This window comes from Lissotriton vulgaris, chromosome 4_1, assembly GCF_964263255.1.
Source record: "Lissotriton vulgaris chromosome 4_1, aLisVul1.2, whole genome shotgun sequence".
Taxonomy (NCBI): Eukaryota; Metazoa; Chordata; class Amphibia; order Caudata; family Salamandridae; genus Lissotriton; species Lissotriton vulgaris.
Genome location: NC_141691.1, coordinates 540,816,370 through 540,839,499, shown reverse-complemented (window position 1 = coordinate 540,839,499; position 23,130 = coordinate 540,816,370). Strand labels below are relative to the sequence as shown.

General features: G+C 42.3%; 1 pseudogene across 1 annotated transcript in view; it reads left to right on the top strand.

Moving 5' to 3' along the window:
* Positions 1-17,567: 17,567 nt before the first annotated feature.
* LOC147722210 (selenoprotein T2-like) overlaps positions 17,568-23,130 on the top strand; it is a 74,851-nt pseudogene continuing 69,288 nt past the window's right edge. Inside the window, exon 1 of the transcript XR_015309864.1 lies at positions 17,568-17,784. The product of XR_015309864.1 is annotated as a selenoprotein T2-like (transcript). The remainder of the gene's footprint in view (positions 17,785-23,130) is intronic.

Sequence of the window (23,130 nt, the reverse complement as noted above, 5' to 3'; positions counted from 1 at the left end):
AATTGTTCAATGAGGTTTTTTGAGTGTTCCTCAAATTTGTCCATAGTGGAACAATTTCTCTGAACTCGGAGAAACTGCTCATACGGCAAATTTTCCCGAAGGGACTTAGGATGTTGACTGTCAAAGCGGAGTAAAGAGTTTCGGGCCATCAGCTTCCTATACAACTCGCTTTGTAGACCGGTTGACGTGTTGAAGATGGGTAAATCCTAAACAATATTTTCTCTTTATCCATTTCTACTGTAAATTTAAGGAAATCATTCCTTGTATTCAGTCCGTCTTTGAAACTTGTGATGGAATCTTGTTTGCCTCGCCAAACCACTAGCATGTCATCGATATAACGCTTCCAAAAGCGGATTGACTCAAAATTAGGATTAACCGGAGTTAAGACGTGCTATTGTTCAAAAGTATGGACATATAAATTTGCCGAACTTGGCGCAAAAAAACTGCCCATACTGGTCCCGGAGACCTGTAAGTCCTTGGTGTCTTCATATTTGAAGAAAATATCTCTCATAGCCAGCTGAGCTAATGACATTATGAAATGGACCGGTGTTATAGAATCTTTGACAGTATCTGTCAAGATCATAGATATAGTGTCCAGTGTTTCATCCTGAGGGATTGACCTGTACAAAGATTCGACATCGAAAGAGACTAGATAGTGCCTGGAGGTGGTTGTTGTGGTTTTTGTACTTTGGGTAGGCAATAAAAATATGGCATTACTGGATGATTCGTTTGTAAGAAAGTAGCTTCTTGTGAGGTAATCCAACCTGCATTTATGCTTTCCTCAACAAGATCACAGAATATTTTTTATGCTTTCTGTTGGATCTTCTTTTAAAGGTCAATAGAACTTACTGTCTGACAGCTGTCCCAGGCATTAATCTCTGTAATTATTAGTCTCTTGAATTACAATTGCACCGTCTTTGTCTGCGGGCTTAATTGTAATACTTTGATCTTCTGTCAAAGTGTGTAACGCCATATGTTCTTCCTTTGGCAGATTGTAAAACTGATCTTTTTTGTTTTTACATAAAGTAGCTACCTCTCCTTGAACAGCCTTCTCGTAAGTTGAAATTTTCTTAGGAACATTGGTAGTTGGAGGATTGAAGGTAGATCGTTTTTTAAGACCTGTGTTCTTTTCTTCTATTTTCAGAGCTGAAGGTTCCTTATCACTGAAAAAGTAGAATAGGAAAATTTTACGAACAAATTGAGCCAATTCACAATTGACCTGAAAAGCATCTCCAGGATTATTTACCAGAAAACTAGGCCTCTGTTAAGAACCAGGGATTCGTTTTCTGTCAGCTTTCTTTTACTCAGATTAACAATTCAACCGGGTCCGCACTGGTCCCTGGTTGGGCATTTTCTTTTGTTTGACTGCGGGTGCCCAAGTGGGAAGTCATCAGTTGATGTCAGTGTACTTGAGATTGGGCATTTCTCTGTTTTCCTCTTGGTCTTCCAGGACCAAACCCTAAAAAAGACTGGTTAGGAAAATTCTGTTGATGTGATTGAAAATGGGACATTGGGGGCTGGAATTGGGCAGGAGGGAAGCCCCAAGGTGTAGGTGGCCACCACTGCTGGAATTGTGGCGCTGGTTGACCTCCTCACCAGTTTGACCTAGTGTACCTGCCTCACCCTCTGTAATATTGCCTGTTCTCAGTGGTGGATTCTGCGTCACTCGAACTGTCTTCTGAACTAGACCCTGAGTATGATGAGCCATAACTTCGCCCTTTCTTATAAAATTCAGGAGGGGAATAGTTGTCACTGGTATATGGGTATACAGTGTCATGTTTAAAGCGAGCCAAGTCGAGGAGGAGCTACGCTACGATCCAAGATGGCCCAAACCTTCTCATTCCAGTTGGCAACTGAGTAATCGGCTTCATTCAAGGACACAGCACAGTGACGCATGTGTTATCGGTGACCACGGTCGGGGGTCCTATGCCCGGTGACCCCCTGGGGAGCCCGGGTTGTCGGGCTGGCCCCCCCGAGTGGCGAAATACCGACCCTGCCTGTTGTGTGAGCGCTCGTTGTTGTCATAAGCCCCGTGTGTGCCTGGTTCATGAACGGTGTTTCAGGGATCCGAATCCTGCCTCGTCTCATGCCGGAGGAGATGGGGGATTCTGACGGTACACCAACACTGAGGTCCGTAATGGCCGCCATTGGGGCGCTCCGCTCTCACTTTGCCGTCCTGTGCCAACGGATGTCTGTAAAGCTGGATAACGCGCACTTGGAACCGGAAGCGGATAATCCGACAAGCTGTCAGCATGCCTTGGACCCCGTGGATTATTCTCCGCACCATTTAGAGACCCCCGGACAGAAGCCTGTTTTAGCCTATTTTGATGACTCTGGCCTTATGGAGGGTGCACCTGTGATCGTCGTTGGCTTTCCCTGCTCCATTCCTGTTCCACGGAACATTGTTGCTAAAGGTTTTTACTGCCAAGGACAGTTCTTCAGTGACTTTCGGAGAGGTTTGCCTTCCTTCTTCATCCTCAATTGTCGAATTTTCAGATGCCGCCATTTTGTCTCCTCTCCTCGATCCGTCGCCATTGTTTTGAACTGTCTTGGACGCTTCGCCTTCTTCGCGATTGTTGTGGCTTGTACGACAGGGGCTTTCGTGAAGAACCGAACTGGTCAAGGTTGACTTTGACATTCGGGGTTAGCTTTTCTATCTGTTTTATGCCGGATATGCACCGTGTATGCTACTGGGTGACGGTAGGTTTTTATTGGAGTTCTCCCCATGTACGTGTTCCATACTTGCTTTAATAGTCGACATGGAATTTGGGGAGGCTGCTGCTGGTGAGGTGTAATGGGGACCGGGAGTGTGTCTATTGCTCTCCTCCTCCGCTTTCTTTCCTTTCTTTAGGGCAGTTCTGCGGCGACAGGCATGCTGTTAGTGGGGTTGGCCGTAGCCATTACAGGGGTGCAGGGTGGTGGGTGTTGGGGGGGGTTTATTATTTTAGTTTGTTTTGTTCTATGGTCTCTTTCTCTTTCTTTTCTCTTTCTCTCAGGTGGGGCTTTCCTTCCTCTTCAGTAGGTTGGCTGTCTCTCTCTATCTTACTTCTTTCTCTATCTGGCGTCTATACTTGCCTATGCCTTACTTCTCTGGAGGGCGGGTTTTTCGGGTTGATGCTCTAGCTGAATCGCTCGCTATTATACTGATTTTTGCTCCTTGTTTGCCTTAGCGGGCGTAGTATGTTTAAGGCTAATGTTCATCACCTGGTTCTGATTACATTCGGGGTGCGTCCCCCCTCATCTCTTCATAATTCTATTCTATGGTGTGAAGCCATCGATAGTGCAGCCACTACTGCTTCTTCATAACCAAAAAAGAAACCTTTGATATCCTTTGCTTAATGGCACATGCAATCATAAGCTATGTTGTCTCGTTGATATTACGCGGTCGTATACATTTGCATGCCACCTGAATCTATGTCCTGAGTTTGCGGCTGGCCCCTGTGGTTGTAGGCCTGCGCTTGTAATGCTTTGATAATTCAATAAAGGTTTTCAAAAAAAAAAAAAGCGAGCCAAGTCTTTTTTGAATTTGTCAATTTTTGTAAGCAATATGTTATCTTTAAATTCTTTGTTCATTTTATTCGATTCATCTGGGATTAACCAATCACGGATACAGCGCCAGGCTATCAAGGACCAATCTTTTTTTGAAAGATTGGTCCTTGATAGCAGGGCGCTACAGCGTGATTGGTTAATATTAATTATAAGTACAGCAAAACGGGTGGCAGATGCAGTACTAATTGAAATTCAACTGCTTGAATCACAGATAAAAACTACTGTAACAGCCACACTGTTCAAGAAAAACCAGGATGAATCGAATAAAATGAACAAAGAATTTAAAGATAACATATTGCTTGCAAAGATTGACAAATTCAAAAAAACCTTGGCTCGCTTTAAACATGACACTGTATTCCCATATACCAGTGAGAACTATTCCCCTCCTGAATTTAATAGGAAAGGGAAACGTTATGGCTCGTCATACTCAGGATCTAGTTCAGAAGACAGCTCGAGTGATGCAGAATCCACCACTGAGAACAGGCAATATTACAGAGGACGAGGCAGGTACAATAGGTCAAACTGGTGAGGGGGTCAACCAGCACCACAATTCCAGCAGTGGTGGCCACCTACACCTTGGGGCTTCTCTCCTGCCCAAGGCCTAAGACTTTTAATTCACTAAGATACAGGGGTTTCTCTGGATTCTAGGACGGAAAATACCATCCCAGCAAGACCGCTCGTTTTCTACAGATTCGAGATACTTTCCCCGAGCGGTAGTAGCTATCACGTGGAGGGCTGGTCTTTCACTAAGAAGGAACATCTATGCTGGTTCTCTTTTTACTCTAAGAATTCTACATCTGATTGTATTCAACTGATTACTGTATCAGTGGATGGATTGTACAAGTTTGAGTATCAACTGATGAAGTAAACTTTCGAGCAATTGTATATACACAGTGGGAAGAATTGTCTGTCCTGAAGAAGGTGGGGAGTTATTCGGGTTGGACCCACCGAAACGCGTCGACGCCTTAGTTGCATGGAAACTATCACGGATGATTTATGAATACAAACACTTGCTTTCTGACTTTACTGAGTGTAAAAGCTATGTCTTCATATTGACATGTCTAATTACTGTGTTTTTTCCTGATTTGGAACTATCTGTTCTTGCTGCTGTTTTTTCTTTTGTCCCACTTTTATACACTGTTTTAATTTTTATTGTGTATTTTGTATAATGTGTATTTAATATACTAAGTTGCTAGCTACAATGTTTATAATAAATTGTATGCAACTTTTTAATTGTGTTTTGCACTGATTAGTTCCCTTGGCTCATTGAGTGGCGATTAAATGTGTATTGACTATGATTTTAGGGGGGCAAGATGGCGGTCTGTCCGTAGACCGCGAAGCAGCACCACGCCTGAGCTCCGCTCCGCGCTCCAGGGGAATGTGAAAGAAGGATAATTAAAGTCCTGCTACGCCACGCTCCTGAAGTGTCGAACCTAACTCTAAGAATACCTTGTTATACAAAAATCGCGGTGATCGAAAAACCCCCGCATGTTGCTTTTCGAGTTCAGCGATCAGCTCCAACTCCCTTACTCCCATCGCAGTACGGGAGAGCTGCTCACCTCGCTCAGCAGCGCTTCAACCTATCGGCTTCCCGCTGTTTCGGCTTCTGCTCCAGCCAGAGATCCGGATCCAACGTTGCAGAAAGGAGTCCGCCCACATTCGTGGCCGCCTCAGCAACCTCAGTCACAGAGGTTGCTGTTTTCCTATCGCGGCTACACTGTTTCCCCCGATCGTTTGACGGGGGTGCTATGCTACAGTTTCAATCTTCCTGTTCCGTGTGCATTACAGAGCCACTGGACCCAGCTATAACTATGCCATCGAAGACCGCCGCCTCGGCTGCGGCAACCAGAGCGCGTGTAGCGAAGGCTGACAGAATTCTTCGAAAAGAGGCTGAGCGACAACAACATGAGGAGTTGTTGGACGATGAGGAAGGAGGTTACGCCCTAACCAATTCAGGAAGATCTAAGGCTAGAAAACAACAAGCCTCCTCTGAGCAATCTTCAAGACAGGACGCCCACGCTGCTAGAAGAAAACTGAGTTCAACTGGGGGTACAGTACTGGACTTGTTTCTTAAAAAAGGATTGCAGAGCGGACTGCTGAAAAATCCGGTAAAAGAAACTAACCAAGGTACACTGAATAATTCTGCTAATGAGGAAATAATTCACAGTCCGGATGCAAATATTGGTTATTCCGGGAGTTCCATTGCAACAGCGGAGCCTGAACAACCTCCGAACACCACATTGAACTCTTTGGCTGGAGTCACCTCTACTTCTACTTCTGCTGCCACTGCTCCAGGACAGCCCCACCCCCCAATGGTCACTGTAACTGTAAGTAACATTGAAGCAGCTGAGACTGTTCAATCTCAATCTGTTTATACTCCCCTTCCTATTACACCTGATGGGGCCTCGGGGAGTGATGTTGGTCGGGTCCAAGAGCTGGAAGGACACTGCATGTCATTTTCAGGGGCAGGGGAAAATGTATTGGGGGTACAAGGCGAACTAACTCCGCTTGGGGTAAATCATTCAACACAGGTGTTATCCACTGGGCTCCTCACTCTACCATTACCAGTCATATCCGCTTGGCTTCCAAACTCACCCCCCCTCCTCCAGCCCATTGACAATTCTGGCTTGTTGGTTGGGAATCAAGTGTTAGACCAAATCACGTCGGGGGAAAGCTCTTTAAAGGCTCACCTGCTAGAGGAGAAAGATGAAGAGCCAAGTGAGTTCTATTCCTTTTCTGACGAGAATGGAATTAATGCTGTGGATGAGTGGTCGGATGAAGGTGACGCTATAGAAGGTTCGGAAGATGGAGAGTCTGAATCAGAACCACTGCTCAGCTCTTCTGAGGGTAGCTTTGATGAGGAGAATTTGCATGTTAACACGGTCAGAGCCAAACCCAAACCTACAACTAGACTTATGCAGAGGGGTTTAGCCGATAACCATACAGTTTCTAATTCAGTGCTACAATCGGGGGGGGGCCTACTAACTCAGCAACCTCAGAGATATCACAATCAGCAGTAGAAACTATTTTGCAGGCTATTGCACCTTATAGGGAGGAGACAGCTCTGGACAGTAAGATATCCCGGGCTGCACTTCGTAAAATGCAAGGAGTTGTCAGGAAACTCTCCAAGTCCTGCAACCTGATAGGAGAAAGAGTTACAGAGATGGAAGCCAGGGTTATGACGAACGAGAAAGAGACCACTCTGAACGCTGAGCGAATTAAACTTCAGAAAGCCGAACTCATAGACATTAAATGGAAGCTGGAGGTGTTCGAAAATCGACAGCGTCGCAATAATTTGCGTATTCTGGGAATCCCGGAGAAAATGGAGGGGGCGGATACTCGAGCTTTTGTAGTAAACTATTCAGAGAGTCTATGCCTGATCTTAAAAACTGGAACTTGGAAGCCGAAATTCAACGAGCCCACCGGATGCCTTTTAACCTGCCTTCTAAACCCGGGGTCTGTCCCCGAGCTATCTTAGTATACTTTGGAAATTTCTTGTTAAGGCAGACGGTGGCGGACAGAGCGAGACCAGATCATAAGGTGTTATACAATGAGCTCTCTTATTTTACAAGACCAGACTTTTGCCACGTTACTGTGGAGAGACGCTGGCGGCTTCGCTCTCTGATTAAACCATTCCAAGATAAAGGTGCCCAAGCATACTTGAACAACCCTGCGAAGCTTAAAATTGTATATGGTGGCCTCACAAAATTCTTTCATTCTGAAATCAAAGCAAAAGCATACCTTGATGAACTTTCTTAGAAATGACCTATATCATTGATGTTTGTTTAACTATGTTTTATTTACATAATGATCCTCGGTTTGATTATTTGGTTTAGATTGTTTCAACCTTTGATTAAGGCACACATTTAATCAGGGTATGATTCTGGTATGAAGGGAGGCATTGATACAATTTAACGGTCTCATTCAACACTTAATAGTTTGTTGTTAGTATTGGTGGTATTATGCGTTTCCTTTTATTCGCACCTTCTGGGTTTTCATTTATTATTTAGGTACTTTAAAAGGCGGTAGCTTAGATGTTGTGCTGTACCTGCATCACCCAGACTCTGGCTGAGTCTGATTGCCTACTGTTTGGGGGCGGCTTCAATGGGGTGTGTGAGGGTAGGGTGGGGAGGGAGGCAGGGAAGGAGGAGGGGGGGTCGCTGGGGGGGGTGAAAACACACAAAAAAGAACCAGGTTTATCAGCTAGAGGCTTAAGCAAGGGGAAGCTAAATGGAGTAGAACTGGAGCTAGAGCAACGTCCCAAATCAAATTTGTATTTGCTTAAAGTGATCTTACTATCTTTTCCTATAAGAAATGGGTAGACTAAGTGTTCAAACTTGGAATGTTGGAGGGCTGTTATCTGGGGATAAACGAAGACGACTGGCTGAGTTATTGAAACTAAATCCTGTTGATATACTTTGTCTTCAGGAAACCCATGTTTTATGGGTTAAGAAATCATGGTTGAACTTGAAGGGTATAATTTATTGATAGCCTCTACACAATCTTCGAATATAAGGGGTGTGGCAGTTTTAGCCAAAACATGTCTTGGGTTAGGACTACGTCATCTCTCAGGCCCTCAGGGTAGATGGGCTATTGTTAAACTTGCTTGTGGAATTACTATATGTACTATATATGGGTCAAACCATGATGATCCAACTATTTTTGAGGTACTTAAAGCTGAACTGGCCACTTGGCAGGGCCCACTAGTTTTGTGTGGTGATTTTAACATCTCACTTATACCACTTCTGTCCAATACTACCTCCAAACAAAAATATCATGGTCGTAAACCCAGAGTGTATCAGGCTGTTAAAAGACTTTTGGGTAGCTATGGATTAATTGACGTCTGGTTACAAAACAATGCTCACGACCCAGGATATACTTTTTTTTCACATCCTCACCAAAAACAAGTTCGGATTGATTACATATTTGTCACCGGAGACCTAGCACCACAAGCGACAATTAATAAATCCCCAAGAATAATCTCCGACCATAATGTACTCATACTTAGGATCACAGTTAACTCACAATACACTCAACAGCGGTCCTGGTCGTTTGATAGGAAACTCCTGTCCAATCGCGAGCTCATTACTCATATTAAAATCTGGACAGAAGAGTTCTTTAACATAAATCGGTTTAGTGCCACCAGAAATACAGTGTAGGACTCATACAAATCCGCTATAAGGGGGGAGATAACTAGCTTTCAGTATTCCGCCAGAACTAAATCAAGAATTGAACACAAATCAAAGGTGTCAGCACTGGCTAAAGCTGAGTTAGACCACACTTCCTTAATTGCACAGGGTAGAGATGCTAGCAGCCAGATGCTCCAGGTAGCGGTTCTAAAAGCTGAGCTTAATACTAATCTTAGCCAGAAAGCTGCTCAAACCTATAGAGCTCATAGGAGGAAGGTTTATGAAAGCAGTGAAAAGGTGGGCAAGCAGCTTGCACTTCGAACCCGTCAAAAAAACGTAACAAATAACATCTCTACAATTGTAGACGGTGGGCAGACTTATTCGCGAGCAGCTGATATCATCCTTCAATTCCAAAAATACTATCAAAAGTTGTATTCTGAAGAAGCTGTTACCTCCGAAAAAGATATCGATTATTTTTTGGCGAGCTTCCTCAATAATCCGGAAGCTGTTAGTATATTAGATGATGCTTCTAGGAAACAGTTAGAAGGTGAGATCACGTTGGCTGAGGTAGAATCTGCATTATCCCTTTTAACATCCGGCAAAGCAGCGGGCCCGGACAGATTGCCGATCGATATGTATAAAATTCTTAGCCAACAATTAACCCCCTCCTATATGACTTATTTCTGGGGGTTCAGCACAACGGTGTTCCTCCACATTCCTGGGATGAGGCTAGCATTATTGTATTTCCAAAGAAGGGAAAACCACCCGAGAAATTAACATCCTATCGCCCAATATCGTTGATTAATTCGGACTCCAAATTATACGCAAAGGTGATGGCTGCTAGACTCAGTGGGGTCATAGGGCATCTGGTCTCTCCATGGCAACATGGCTTTGCCCCGGGTAAGGGGACTACAGATCATACCCGTCGGGCTATTGCCCTATTTGAGGCCATGTCTGTCACGGGGGACCAGATGTCAATGATCCTGCTTGGCGCTGAGAAAGCCTTTGATCGTGTTTCATGGAACTTTTTGTGGGTTGCCATGGCACGCATTAATTTCGGCCCTAAATTTCTGAAATCTATTAAATCAATGTATCTACGTCCCAAAGCAAAACTTCTAATGTTAGGTTCAGAGTCTGGTCATATTAATATTGCAAGAGGCACAAGGCAGGGGTGTCCCTGCTCGCCCCTTCTTTTCGCTATCTATATCAATCCCCTAATTCTTAAATTTTTGGAAAGCAATGTTATTAAACCAGTGCTCTGTAATCAATTTGAAACAAAAGTATTAGCTTACGCCGATGACATTGCGGTTTTAACACCTGACCCGATCGAGGCGATCCAGGAAATTGAGCGAGTGGCCTTAGAATATGGTAATTGCTCGGGATATTCTCTTAATAGAGGAAAGACTGTTATCTTATGTACTGATAATACTAATTGCCCAGATCAAAGAAGAGCCAAAACAGCTACTTATCTTGGAGTGATCATCTGCTCTAACACTAAGATTGTAGCGAAACATAACTTTGATCCGCTCCTGGACAAGATAAAGACAGATCTGGATAGAGTAAATGGTCTTTACCTCTCCATTATAGGTAGGGTCAACTATTTGAAAATTAATGTACTGCCTAGATGTCTATATCTATTTCGAGCTATTCCTCTATTTGTTGATCCTAAAATTCTCACACTGATCAACGCCCTCATGTCTAAATTTGTTTGGCAGCACGGAAAGATTAGGCGATCACATTCTTTTCTGTCTCTTCCACTAGATAGGGTTAGGCTTACACTATCTAATATAACTTTTTACCACTGGGCAGCTTTTCTTAAACAGCTAACTCCTATGGTGTTAGACTCGATCGAAGAAAACGAGACTGATACAACCTTAATTCCCTCAATTTATGAGCTTCTAATCGGCCAAGATGCTAAAGGTCTATTACTAAGAAGGACCGAAGCAAGTTATTATAAGAAGAACAAGTTAGAAATCCTAAAAAGTGTTTGGATAATCTGGGATAAAGTAGCCAAACACTTGCATATTGGGAAAATCAATCGCTACACACCTTTGTTGCATTCTACTATTACACTCGGTCTTGACTTTGAATCAACTGCAAAGAAATGGCAAATGATGGGTATTCAAACGGTTAACGAGGTCTTGCTAAAAGGATCAGACACTTATTTTCTTGATTTAAAATCAAAATTTGGTCTTTCTAATGGGGATTTTCTTAAGTTTGCACAGCTACATGCTAAACTTAGGGCTAGAGGGTCTTCATTGTGTCTTTCAAAAATTGATATAATCGAGGCATTCGCTAGATCAAATACTAGGATAGGAACATTTTATGACACCCTTCTGACTCAAATACAGGATGATATAGAACAGACGGAAACTAAATGGGCGGTGAAACTTAATAATCCAGATATTCATATAGACAGAGTCCTGGAGATGAGCCATAAATTGTTTATGGCTAGTAACCTAAAAGCTCAACTGTTCAAAATAGTATTCGATCTCTAATTTACCCCGGCCAAACTCTTTGCGTGGGGCAAAAGAGAGAGCGATCGGTGCCCGCGATGTTCACAAGGACCCGCTACTCTAATCCATATGTTTAGCAACTGTTCCGAACTTATTGTCATAAAAAGTATGATTAACAACGACAGAGGCTGTCCAATACCCCTGAACCAGGGACAGATTATAGTAACACCTAACAAAAGGTTCAGGTACACAGTTTCAAAGGCAAACTACCAATTAATACTGAAAGATTCATTCAGGTAAAAAAAAAATGTAAAAAAAGAAAGAAAGAAAGAAAGAAGCCTATATTTCAAACCCAATTGAAAAAAATACTCATAATTTATTAAACATATAATTTTCAGATAAAACACATTTCAGATCCAATAAACGCTCATAGAATAGTGTTGGCAAAAATAAAGACAACAAATTCATGTTGCCAAACACGTGGCTAACATACAGACATTACATATACAGAAAGAACAACAAAAACAAATATAATGTGTCTTTCACAATTTGTCGCCACAGAATGCGTCGATGGTGTTTGGACCGCTGGATGACTATGCGGTCATCATCAGGACAGACAGTGATTTGAGCGTTTCAAGTAACAATATTAAAAGCAAGCCATTCACATTTTGAACGGTAGATGCAGTATGTTAAAATTTCTCGCAGGTCCTCATAACACATTTCAAGGACAGATAAGTCAGCTCGCGTGAGACTATGTCTTCATTACAACAGGAAATCCAAATGAAGCCTTTAGCTGTGGCCCAGCGTTTGCCCAATCAATCGGCAGAAGTTCGCGGGTCCGACAGGATAATTTCCTAGTGCTGTTACACACAGCAAGCTTTGAACGCCGTCGACGCATTCTGTGGCCACAAATTGTGAAAGACACATTATATTTGTTTTTGTTGTTCTTTCTGTATATGTAATGTCTGTATGTTAGCCACGTGTTTGGCAACATGAATTTGTTGTCTTTATTTTTGCCAACACTATTTTATGAGCGTTTATTGGATCTGAAATGTGTTTTATCTGAAAATTATATGTTTAATAAATTATGAGTATTTTTTTTGAATTGGGTTTGAAATATAGACTTCTTTCTTTCTTTCTTTTTCCCTCTTTTTTTTTTACCTGAATTAATCTTTCAGTATTAAATTGGTAGTTTGCCTTTGAAACTGTGTACCTGAACCTTTTGTTAGGTGTTACTATAAAAAGTATGATAGCTTCATTTTGGGAGAAAATATTTTGTCATAAACTTCCCGAGTCTGATACCTTATTTGTCTTAGGTTATGGCAATTCTTTAAAACTTTTAAAATCTGAAGAAAGATTATTATTCATTGGTACAGCGGTATTGAGATTAATTTTGTCCGCCCGTTTGAAAGAAGCTTCCCCACCTAGCTTTCAAATGTGGCTAGCCCGCTTTTTAGCGGTTTATAGCTATGAACCGGCTACATTTGCTACCAGAGGCTTTAAAGCAAGGCTTCGAGGGGAGGCAATATGGCAGGCTGTCTCTAATTGGAAAGCTGGGATAATTCCAAGTGGAATTGGCTGAGGTTAACAAGACTCTATTTGGATTCTAATCATACCACTTAATTGCTTTTAGTTTTTCCTTCTCGCTCCACAGTTCTTCAATGTTCTTAAATGTATGTATAATCTATTCATTCTCGAAGCATTATGTACTGTTTTGTTATTTTCTTCTACTTGTATTTATTTTTCCCCATATATATACTGTTTAAAATCATTTCCGATTGTCTTATGCTGTTACTGGTTCTTTAATAAAAATAAAAAAAAATTAAAAAGAGTATGATTTTAGCTCTGAAAGTGTGGTATGTTTGAATAAATAGCTTACAGTTCCCAAGGGGATTTCTCTTGACATTTGCAATAATATATACCTCCTTAAATCGAGAGAACGTTCGGTTTTGCATACGATATGCAACAATACTTTATGAACTCCTCAACAGTTCTAGAACAGACACATAGACAATAAATCTGGTTGGGGACTAGCGCACATTTGTGTAAAGTGAACTACTGTCTGCCATAGAATATTTTGAGCCACCCGATAGAGTTTAGGACTAGAATGTAAGAGAGTTAAACAGACAATACATTCTGTATAGACATATAACTATGCACATCAGAAGAGAATAGTCATGCTTGTGATTCAGCAATGACCGCCAGTGTCTTCTAATGTGAGCACAATTGAATTTGACAACCATGAGAGATAAAAATATTGACTGTTTTCCATTTATATGCCATTCCTGCAACATGCCATTAGATGATAATGATGTAATTTACTATAGTGTATACTTCAAATGATACACACTTTTTCCAAAAGCTTGCAATTAATGAGAATGTGATTCATGTGTGAGATGATACATGGACATGATAAAGTGTTTTTCTAAATGAAATTTTGTATCCTTTTTACTTTTTAGGTGCTTGATGGTTGTTATTTAGAGCGGGCCTCATTGACTGGAGCTGGTGCCGGGTGAGGTGAGGTCTAGTCCTCGTACTCTACGGGTGAACTTCGTTGAGTTTTCCTACCATTGTCATGTTTTCTCTATGTATAAAGCTGCCTTTTTGATGAAGAAGTCTAGATGCACTTAGATTGAAGTTGTAACCTTATTTTTTACAGAAGTCCTACACATCTTGTAGATACAGAGGATCAGCATAAAACAACAAGGGTATACTAAACCCAAACTGAATGTATAAATGTAATATATATTTTTTCCCGTTATAAAACAATACAGTAGCGAAGAAATTTATGGTGAGGTCCTGAAGAAAGTCGGGGACAGTTGTCCCATTGGCTGAAACAGGTCGACCATTTATGAGCAGTGAATTTTTTGAACTGCTTTCTTTCTGCACAGGATTTTACTTAGGAACACAATTGAGAGTATTAAAAGGACAAAACTTGTTTCTCTCTCTTGGGAATCCTATTTTAATTATGCACTTTTCTTCTTTTTGCATTACACTTTTCTAATTGGAAATATCCCTAAAAGCTAAACACAAGCTCTAAACTTATTCTACTTTTTCTCTGTTCCCTCTGAAACGATCCAATAGAGGCTACAACTCACTCAGTATTCCTCTATAAAAAGTGAGGATAGAGGAGAGTTTGGTCTTTTTCTTTTCTGTTCACTAACTTGTGTACTTTTGCGTGATCTGCTTTGGTCACTCTCAGCCTGAGAGCATTTTTTGGTGCACTTTGTTCTAGCAATTTATCTAGATTGGCAGCTAGTTTTGCAGACCCCGGATCATATGTTTTGTTTTGTGATTAATATAATAGGGGGATTTAATCCGCTTTGAGTCTATAAAATTCCCTCAGACCCTTTGCAGTGTATTTCTGATAGATAAGAAGACAGGCTAACATGTTTAAAGAGAGATCACTGGATGTACGGAGAGCTAAAATGGGCCCTTAATGATTTATACTTTGGAATGTGTTATTATAAAGCAAACACTGAAAGAATGAGCGGTCAGACAACTTAGTGAAGAGTGTGGAGGAATTCAATTACAGATGTCCTAACTTCAAAATTATAAACCGTGGTCCTTGTTCTGGCAGCCTCTGCTCTCCTTAATTAGGTGAAATGCATTTATTTAGTATTGTTTACTGAATCTCTATAAAGTGTATTCTCTCCGGTGTGCACTGCTAAAAAGTATAAGGAAAGGATCTCATATGCAATTTCTGAGTGATGCCATACATTTCTTTGTTTTTATTTGTTATGGCTGATCAGATAATTCAAAAGTAGACTTTAAAACATATGTACATCACAATGAAAAACATCTTATCAGAGAGCATTTGGATTTTCATGGAATAATTGCCCAGCTTATCTAGTCCCTGAAGTGGCATTTAATTACAACAGTGCCATAACAAGCATGGCAATGTGTTGTGTCAGGGCTTGCTGATTGGGACACAATACTGTTAATGAGTGCGGAATGCGTGAGGATGATTATGAATGGAGACCCACAAGCCACTTATGCAGACTCCAGGAATCAGACGATGATACCATTGATTTACTCATATCTGCCTCACATCCATAAATGGTGCCATTTTAATTGCATTACTGTAATTGTATGCAAGTGCACACAAATTACTTTGCAACATTTTTCCTAATGCATACACAAAATATGGCATTTGACTCTGTGCTAATCATGGTTGTTTATATTCCTACCATAAACAAGCCCCAGCAGCAATCTGCACGTTTGTTAGCAAAGAAGTTTCCATGTGACACCTTGGGGAAAACTGAAAATGTATATAATTTTAACATGTGCCCCGTTTTAAAAAGAAGACTGAAAATCAGCTGTTTTTAAGTTCTGAGGGCATAACCTTTTCTGGTACTAACACTGCTTGTCTGAAATCTCTCACCTCCAACTGCACTGACCTTTTACCCAGCACTCTCTTGCTTACAGGAGGTTTAGGGGAATCACAATGGTTTCCTCTGCCACTTGCTCTGCTTGCTCCGACTCCTCTAGTCAAACTCAACTTCTGTAATCTGAAAGATTCCTTCACGCCGCGGCTAGGGTCTTGGATGGGGCTAATCAATCAGCTCTCACGCTGCCTGAAGTGCTCCGGAAATCAATTTGGGCTGAGGCCTGCCTGTTCCATTCGAAGTGAGTCCTGCCTGTCCCTGCAGAGCCTTGAAGCTGCCTTCGACCACAGCCCCGCTCACCGCTTCCCTCCTTTCCCCGCAGTTGACCGACTCCGATCGAGGCTCAAGCAACGAAAGAAAGTCCACTATTAAAAAGTCGGCACCTGCAACACTCCTCTGGATCATACCCATGGCTCTCAATTCTATAGACCCGGCCCTTTAACCACTACCTAGCCCCTTTTATACAGCTCTGCTCTTTTCTCAGCACTGGGGCCTGCAACAGAAGCCTGGCTTACCAGTAGATGAAGTTGCAGCTCTATAAAAACAACCATCAAGTAAGTCGGGGCACACAAGAAACCTGAGCGCTTTTTTTATTAACAGTGAAAACATCTAATGTGATCCTTATCAGCGGTTTCCTTTATTTTAGTTCATAAAATGTATACTGTGGCTCTGTGTTCAGGGGTGTGGTCTTTTTAAACCATACTGCTTAAGTTTTTATAAGGATATAAGCAATGGACATTGACAGGGTCCCTTCCTTGTAGTCATGTCCTTACCTTTTCAGGCAAACACACTCATTGATTTCTGAATAATTCTGTGATTGGAAACGTATCCCACTTTGTGAATGTTTTTTGATATGAACAACACATATTAAACCTTAAAAAAACAAGCAACGGTGATAAATATCGTTAAGCGTTTAGCGCTACTTCAGTTTTCGCCGGCTATCGCTGGATGCTATTGGCCAGATAATGTGTTATCAACAACGCGTTTCTCTAGGGCGATAAAAAATCCAGCAAAAGCGCGATATGCTGGAATATCGCTGGAAATCGAGCGATATTCTCGCAGCGATAGGGGAAAGATTGATGATAGCCCTTGGTGGTTTTAGCCTGCCAATCCACCCCCATTACAAATATAGCTAAGTCTCAATTTAAGCAGACGTCAGCTTACGGCGATAACCGCGGTAAGCGCAGGTTTTAATATCGCCATAGTGTCAGGGCACAGGCTTGTATATACCGCGATGTGCGGTTAGTGACTTTTTCCATGTTGTATTCCACAGGAACGCCTACTTTGCATCTCATTAGAGATGCGATGCAAGGCGTTAGCAAAAGCAGTGCTAGGACAAGGAAACACGTGCTAGCGTGTGCTAAAACTGCAATGCCATTATCGCCGCTTTTCGGCCAAAAAGGGCCGCAAAAGCGGCGGTAATTGGCTTGATAATATGCCCTGTAATAAGCTGTACCTGGTCAGTGAAATGCTAAACAAATACTAAAAAGTGGGATGTTTTGCTCTTTCTGGCCACACCTGTGACTCCGCTCACTGACCCAACCCTCGGCTTATACCCTTTCCCACCCTCCGATTCTGAAACAGTTCCCCTACTTCCACTATTGTCTCCTCTAATAGACATGGGGACCACAAAAGCGGGTTCAAATGCAAAATATTTCTCTACATGTCTATTTATTTTCCTTTTATTCTTTTTATTTTACGTTGTTTACGTGAACTTTGTTTCTGCTTGCCCAGCAACTGCCTAACCTTAGCTAATTTATGAATCAATGCTAACAGGAAAAAGACGAAAGCAGATCTGATCCGAGGAAATTCGATAACAAATTTAAAAGCATTCAGCGAATTTCAAAGGGGGTGGTATTATTTTCCCTCTGAAGCAACTCCAGGCGTGTGTGGAAAGAGTAGCTTTCGACAGCTCAGGCATAACCTAAACGGTAAGAGGAAAATCTCACCAACTATACCTAAGGCAGTTTACTATTCACAGTACCCCAGGGGTACTGCACGAATTTTACTTACGTGTCTTTTTACTGTCAGAGCGGAAGTGACGTTCCCTGTCAGATGATGATGCCGGTGGTCAGGCAGTATGGCTGAGTTCGGTCACTCAGGGCTGGTCGCTGCGGTGCTTCTGTTCAGCGCCTTGACCCTACGCGACATGTATATGGGCAAAGAAGATGTGGTTACACCAGAAAGAGAGGAACCGCGCGAGCTACGGAGGCAGCCTGCCGTGCCTCTCTACACCGGGCCCGTGCTGCGTTTTCAATACTGGTGAGAGCTGATGGCGGCTGGGTAGCCGACAAGAATGCATGCATACAGGCTGCCATAATCTAAAATTTTCCGTGCTACGCTAAACCAATAGAGTAGAGACCGACTTTTCAAGACATTCAGCACCCGTCACACTCAGTCTTCATTTAAAACGGCCTGTGCTACGCGAAACCAGAGTGGTGAGAGACTTTTAACTATATTCAGCGCCTGTCACACTTAGTCTTCATTGCCGTTCTTGCAGGCACGAGTTCACACATGGCACATGCTAGCTACCGCTCCCTATTCTGGAGGAATACTTTGTCTTGGCTGGTTGTCGTTTTTATTTTTTTATAGATTTAAACATATACTTACAGTACACATCAGCGAACAAATAAAACCCCCAAGACTGCACTACAGAGTCTTATTTGGTGAAGAGCATTCACCTGTGTTAAACCCAAAGTGAGCTTGAATAAGCGTGCGTCATCCGTATGTGTCCAGAGCAGAGGGTTTCAAACGTTTTTGCTCGGAGTCCCGAAGGCAAAATGTTTTGAAATGAACCACTCCCTCACTCAAACCTTTACCCAACCCTTTACCATTAAGATTAGGGGGGGGGGCAGGTGGGCAGGGCTGAGTGCAAGGGATGGACTTATAAAATCGTCTCCTGAGTACTTTTCTATGGCTTATACATCACCCTAAATGTGAGACTTATACAAGAGAAACTTTATCAAGCAAAAAACAATATCGTCCCCAAAAAACATTGTCCCGTTATTGTGGTGTTGTGAGCCCGTTTAACTCCCGAGTCCCAATGCAGCAGTACCTGCTGCGTTAACGATAGCTGTAATGTGTTGCCTCCTCTTTGCAGCAAGGTGCACTAAGCCCTAACACTAGCAAAGAAAATGAAGGATTAGTTGGTCCTTCCCCAGTTGGGCCCTAGTGTTCTAATGTGTATCTCAGCCTTCCTAGAGGGAAGCGTTTCTGATCGATGTGAGTTGTACTGACTGACATCTCCCAAGACAGAGGACCAGTGAGACTGCTGTGCAACCTGACCCATCGACCGAAGTAAAGGTCCCACTCTGACGCTGCCTTGGGTGACACCAAAGCAACTGTAAATTCTTAGATGCCACGAGAAGAGAGCAGCCTCTTTGCCACTAGCAGCAGCTTGAGGGAATTTGCCACTAGCAGCAGCTTGAGGGAACTTGCCACTAATCTCCTAACTGGCTAGTCTACAACTCTGTCAATCGCATCTCTGAAAGTGCAACCTGCCTTAGTAGCACAAACTAATGCTAAAACGCTTTACAAACAACCCAGGCTACTGAAAATTGGGAGGGGAATAGTGCTACCAGATAGCAGTCACAGCAAGCCCTAGTGGTGGGGGCGTTAAAGACTAACCTGTGAGTCATTAAGATCATGGAAGCTGCTCAGGCGCAAAATGTTGAGGTCGAACCCCAGATTACCTGATGCAGCTTAATCCTGGTAAGAATTTTTTATTCGCTTACTCGCTTTTGCTCCTCAGACTATACTGGACCTTTACTAATAAATACATGTAATCAATTTTATTACAGCAGAGGCAATGATCCTCTGATATTCTTTTTCCGCTGATGGGGTGGAAATTAGGGTGACCAAACTCCACGTTAAGATAACCATTAATTGATAGCCAACTCACAAATTTGAGATCAGATTTAGATACACTACTCTTAAGACCGTACTGTAGAAATAAAGAATAGCAACAGAAACACCCAACGTCCTAAGGAAGTTAAATGCGAGTAAGGATTATGCAAACCAGTTGCTCTGCGATTACTACACAAAACAGGAAAAGTAACACCTGTTGTTCTGACAGCTCTCGGATTCTCCCTATAACACATTTAACTCATTAGTCTTCACAGTCAAATTGCAAGAATATAAAAAACCTCAATAAGACACAGATATCAAATTTGGGTATACATATAATCTCAAGCAATTTCTTAAAAAGTTCAGTCAAAAATTTTATCCACTTTCATAAAAGTGCCGATCATTTAACCTGCCATTCTAATCAGTATCTGCCACAGAATTAGTCCTTTCACCATTTAGGCAGAAGATAGTGAAGTTGTCTATCAGCTAGGATCCTAAGAAGATCGAGAAAAGTTCAGTGTGGAGTATATAAAGGCGAGTCTATTAGCATAAACAAGAAATAGGGAAAATGGGAATTGTTTCAGCAAAGAAGGCTTAGCCCATCGGCTGCCGACTGTTGCGTAGACCAGCCAGTCAAAAGTTAGAGGAAAAAGTAAAAAAATCAATCAGCATAGCATCCAGGTTGCATGTGAAAAGGAAATGCATGGCCCCTCCCTTGGGGTTTCTTCTTTTATAAGAGTTAAAAAGTTCATTTCACTGAGGTGACATCACACCGCCATCGAAACATCATTATATGTCTATATGACCAGCACCAACATTATCAAGGAACTTTTTTACATTGTTATGGAATTTTCCAACCCGGCTGCTAGCGAAAACATCCCACTCTCACAGGAGCTGTGCGACAACCTTGCTTGTTTCTTCCATGACAAGTTTGTAACCATATATCGAAACTTCAAACCCCAACCCACACCTACTGACTTCTCTACCCATATACCACCACCGTAACCACACACTTAACCAACTGGAACATCTTCTCCACCCAGAACACCACCTACACCAAGAAATCCATCCACTCGTAGCTCTCACAGACCAATACCAGCACAACATCTTTACCCACAGAATTCAAAGGATCGGCTAGGAAGTCACCACCCTACTCTTTCGCCACCGCAACATTTCCCGATGCCTGGTAACATGCTAAAGTCAGACCACCACTCACAAAAACCCTCTGCCGACCACAACAATCTCTAACTACTGGCTAATTTCCCTGCTCCCATTCCCAGTGACTGTACTGGAAAAGGTAATCAGAAATCAACGCATGATACACCTTGAGCAGAAGCAGCTACTCGGCGCCTCCCAATCTAGCTTCCGCAGCAATCACAGCACCGAAACCGCCCTGTTTGCAGCCACTGACAACATCCGAACCCTCCTCGACCAAAGAGAAACAGCAACTTTGATCCTCTTCCATATCTCTGCAGCCTTCGACACAGTATCACACCACACTCTGATCAAAAGATTCCACATCCAAGGGGACGTTTCAGATGGATCACCTGCTTCCTCACCGGAAGAACCCAGAGGATCCACTTCTTAACCCAAGGGGAAAACCAGCTTTGTCCCCCAGGGCTCATCCCCACACTTTTCAACGCATATATGACACCGATGGCCAACATTGTCAGATGTCCTGTCTCAACATAATTTCCTATGCAGGTGACACCTATATCATCCTCTCTCCCATGACCCTACCACCACCAGAACCAGCTTCCACAGATGCATGACAAATGTCGCAGACTGGATAAGGAACTACTACCTGCAGCTGAACACAGACAAGAGGGAAGTACTGATCTTTGGCAGCATCAGCAACACATGGAATGACAACTGGTGGCCATCAAACCTAGTACCTGCACCCACTCCCTCCCACCATGGCAGAAACCTCAGAATCCTTATTGACAAATAGCAGATCAACGCCATCTCCTCTGCCTGTTTCCTCACTCTGATTCAGAAAAGGGGGTGGTGATGAACAGAGTGTCTGAATTAAGGAGACCACTCTTACCCAGTCCAAGGATCAGGGCTTGATCCATCACCGTTTTTTAGCTCACTGCACCATCCCAGCTCAGAACTTGGCTATATGCAAAGTAGTCTGACCCTGGCACAGTGCATCATGGGAACAGTGCAGACCAAACTACCAAGCCAATTCTTATACTGGGAAGGAAACAAGCTACCGGGGACCGGTTTCTGGCATTTCAGCCGTCTTCGGCCCGGCTTGCTTGAATCACTCTGTGCATGCTACGCAAGATCTTTAAGTGGCTACCCCTACACATGAGCTGCACCATGACACAAGCCCACATCACCAGCTGATGGGACTATGACAATACCTTATGCATAGCACACCTTCTATAGAGAATTCAGACCATTAGAATGCCGTAGCCACATTCCTCCTTGGCCTTCCCCGTTGAACCCACATCACACTCTACCTCAGAAAACTCTACTGGTTCCCCTTAAGAAGAGATGCCAATTCAAGCTGCTGACCCATATACACAAGGCTCTACACCACCAAAGACCTGCCTACATTAACCACCGCCTGAACTTCCAACCATCGAGAAGACTGCACTCTGCTTCCCTTTAATTTGCCCATACTCCCCACATCTACCAATACAGAAGTGGATGACGCTCCTTCTCCCACATATCTGCAAAGAACTGAGACAGCCTCTCCACGCACTGCCGGACCATCACCTCACTTCCAGAATTCTGAATGGCCTTCAAGACCTAACTTTTCGAATAAGCCTCCAGGGCCTGCCAGCGCCTTGATACCCCATCAGGTGATTAGCCGCACATTATAAATCAAGATTGATTGATTATCATATAGCGCCACCTAAGGCACTGGAAACATCGAGAAGGTTTCCCTTGCTAGTCATGAAAAAAAATGAGACCTAATGAGCCTCACATTAAATAAAAAGATACCTAGTAGTCTGTTGAATACAATAGCTGAAATTCTATTCCGACAGGAACATTTCATGGTGCGTTTTGAAGAAACATTCAGGAATGTTGGGGTGTAATGTGTGTGTGTGTGTGTGTGTGTGTACATATATATATATATATATTTATATACGACAAATATGCAATATTTCTCTTGCAGTAAAGCAACCTATTATATTAAATCAGGGGAAAGGACATCAATAGAGAAAAAGCATTTAGAAACTGGCCTTTAAGGTAGCATCACATTTTTAAATGAATTGAGCTCTGAGTTTTCTTCAATATAATGAAACTGAATCAATTCAAATAAAGAATGTATAAACTTTCACAAATTATTATTACACATACTAGGCTAGCGTTAGAATTACCCTACTACCTCATTTTTACGTTATTCATATAAATGGAAATTATTGAAATTTCATTCTACAAAATTTGTTTTTACTTCATAAACTATAATGTCTCTAATATCATATAGTTAAATATCAAGCTTCTACTACAATCCTTACACGTTTTTGCACTGAGTTTTCTAACTGGTGCACATTGACAATAGGCATCAGAAACACTAGGCCACTTCACTTAACATCAAAACTACATCAATATACGTTAATAAGCAACACATGCATAAGAAAATTATTAATGCAACTTTGTTTATATTTAATAATATTACTTTGTGTGCTCTTCTAATGTATTAAAGCACGCTTTTACGGTGCATCTACTCCACTTGTCACTACTTTGTGTAAGTGTTGAACGTGTGTAAAGCGTAGTTTTAATATTTTGTCTTCTGTGTATAAACGT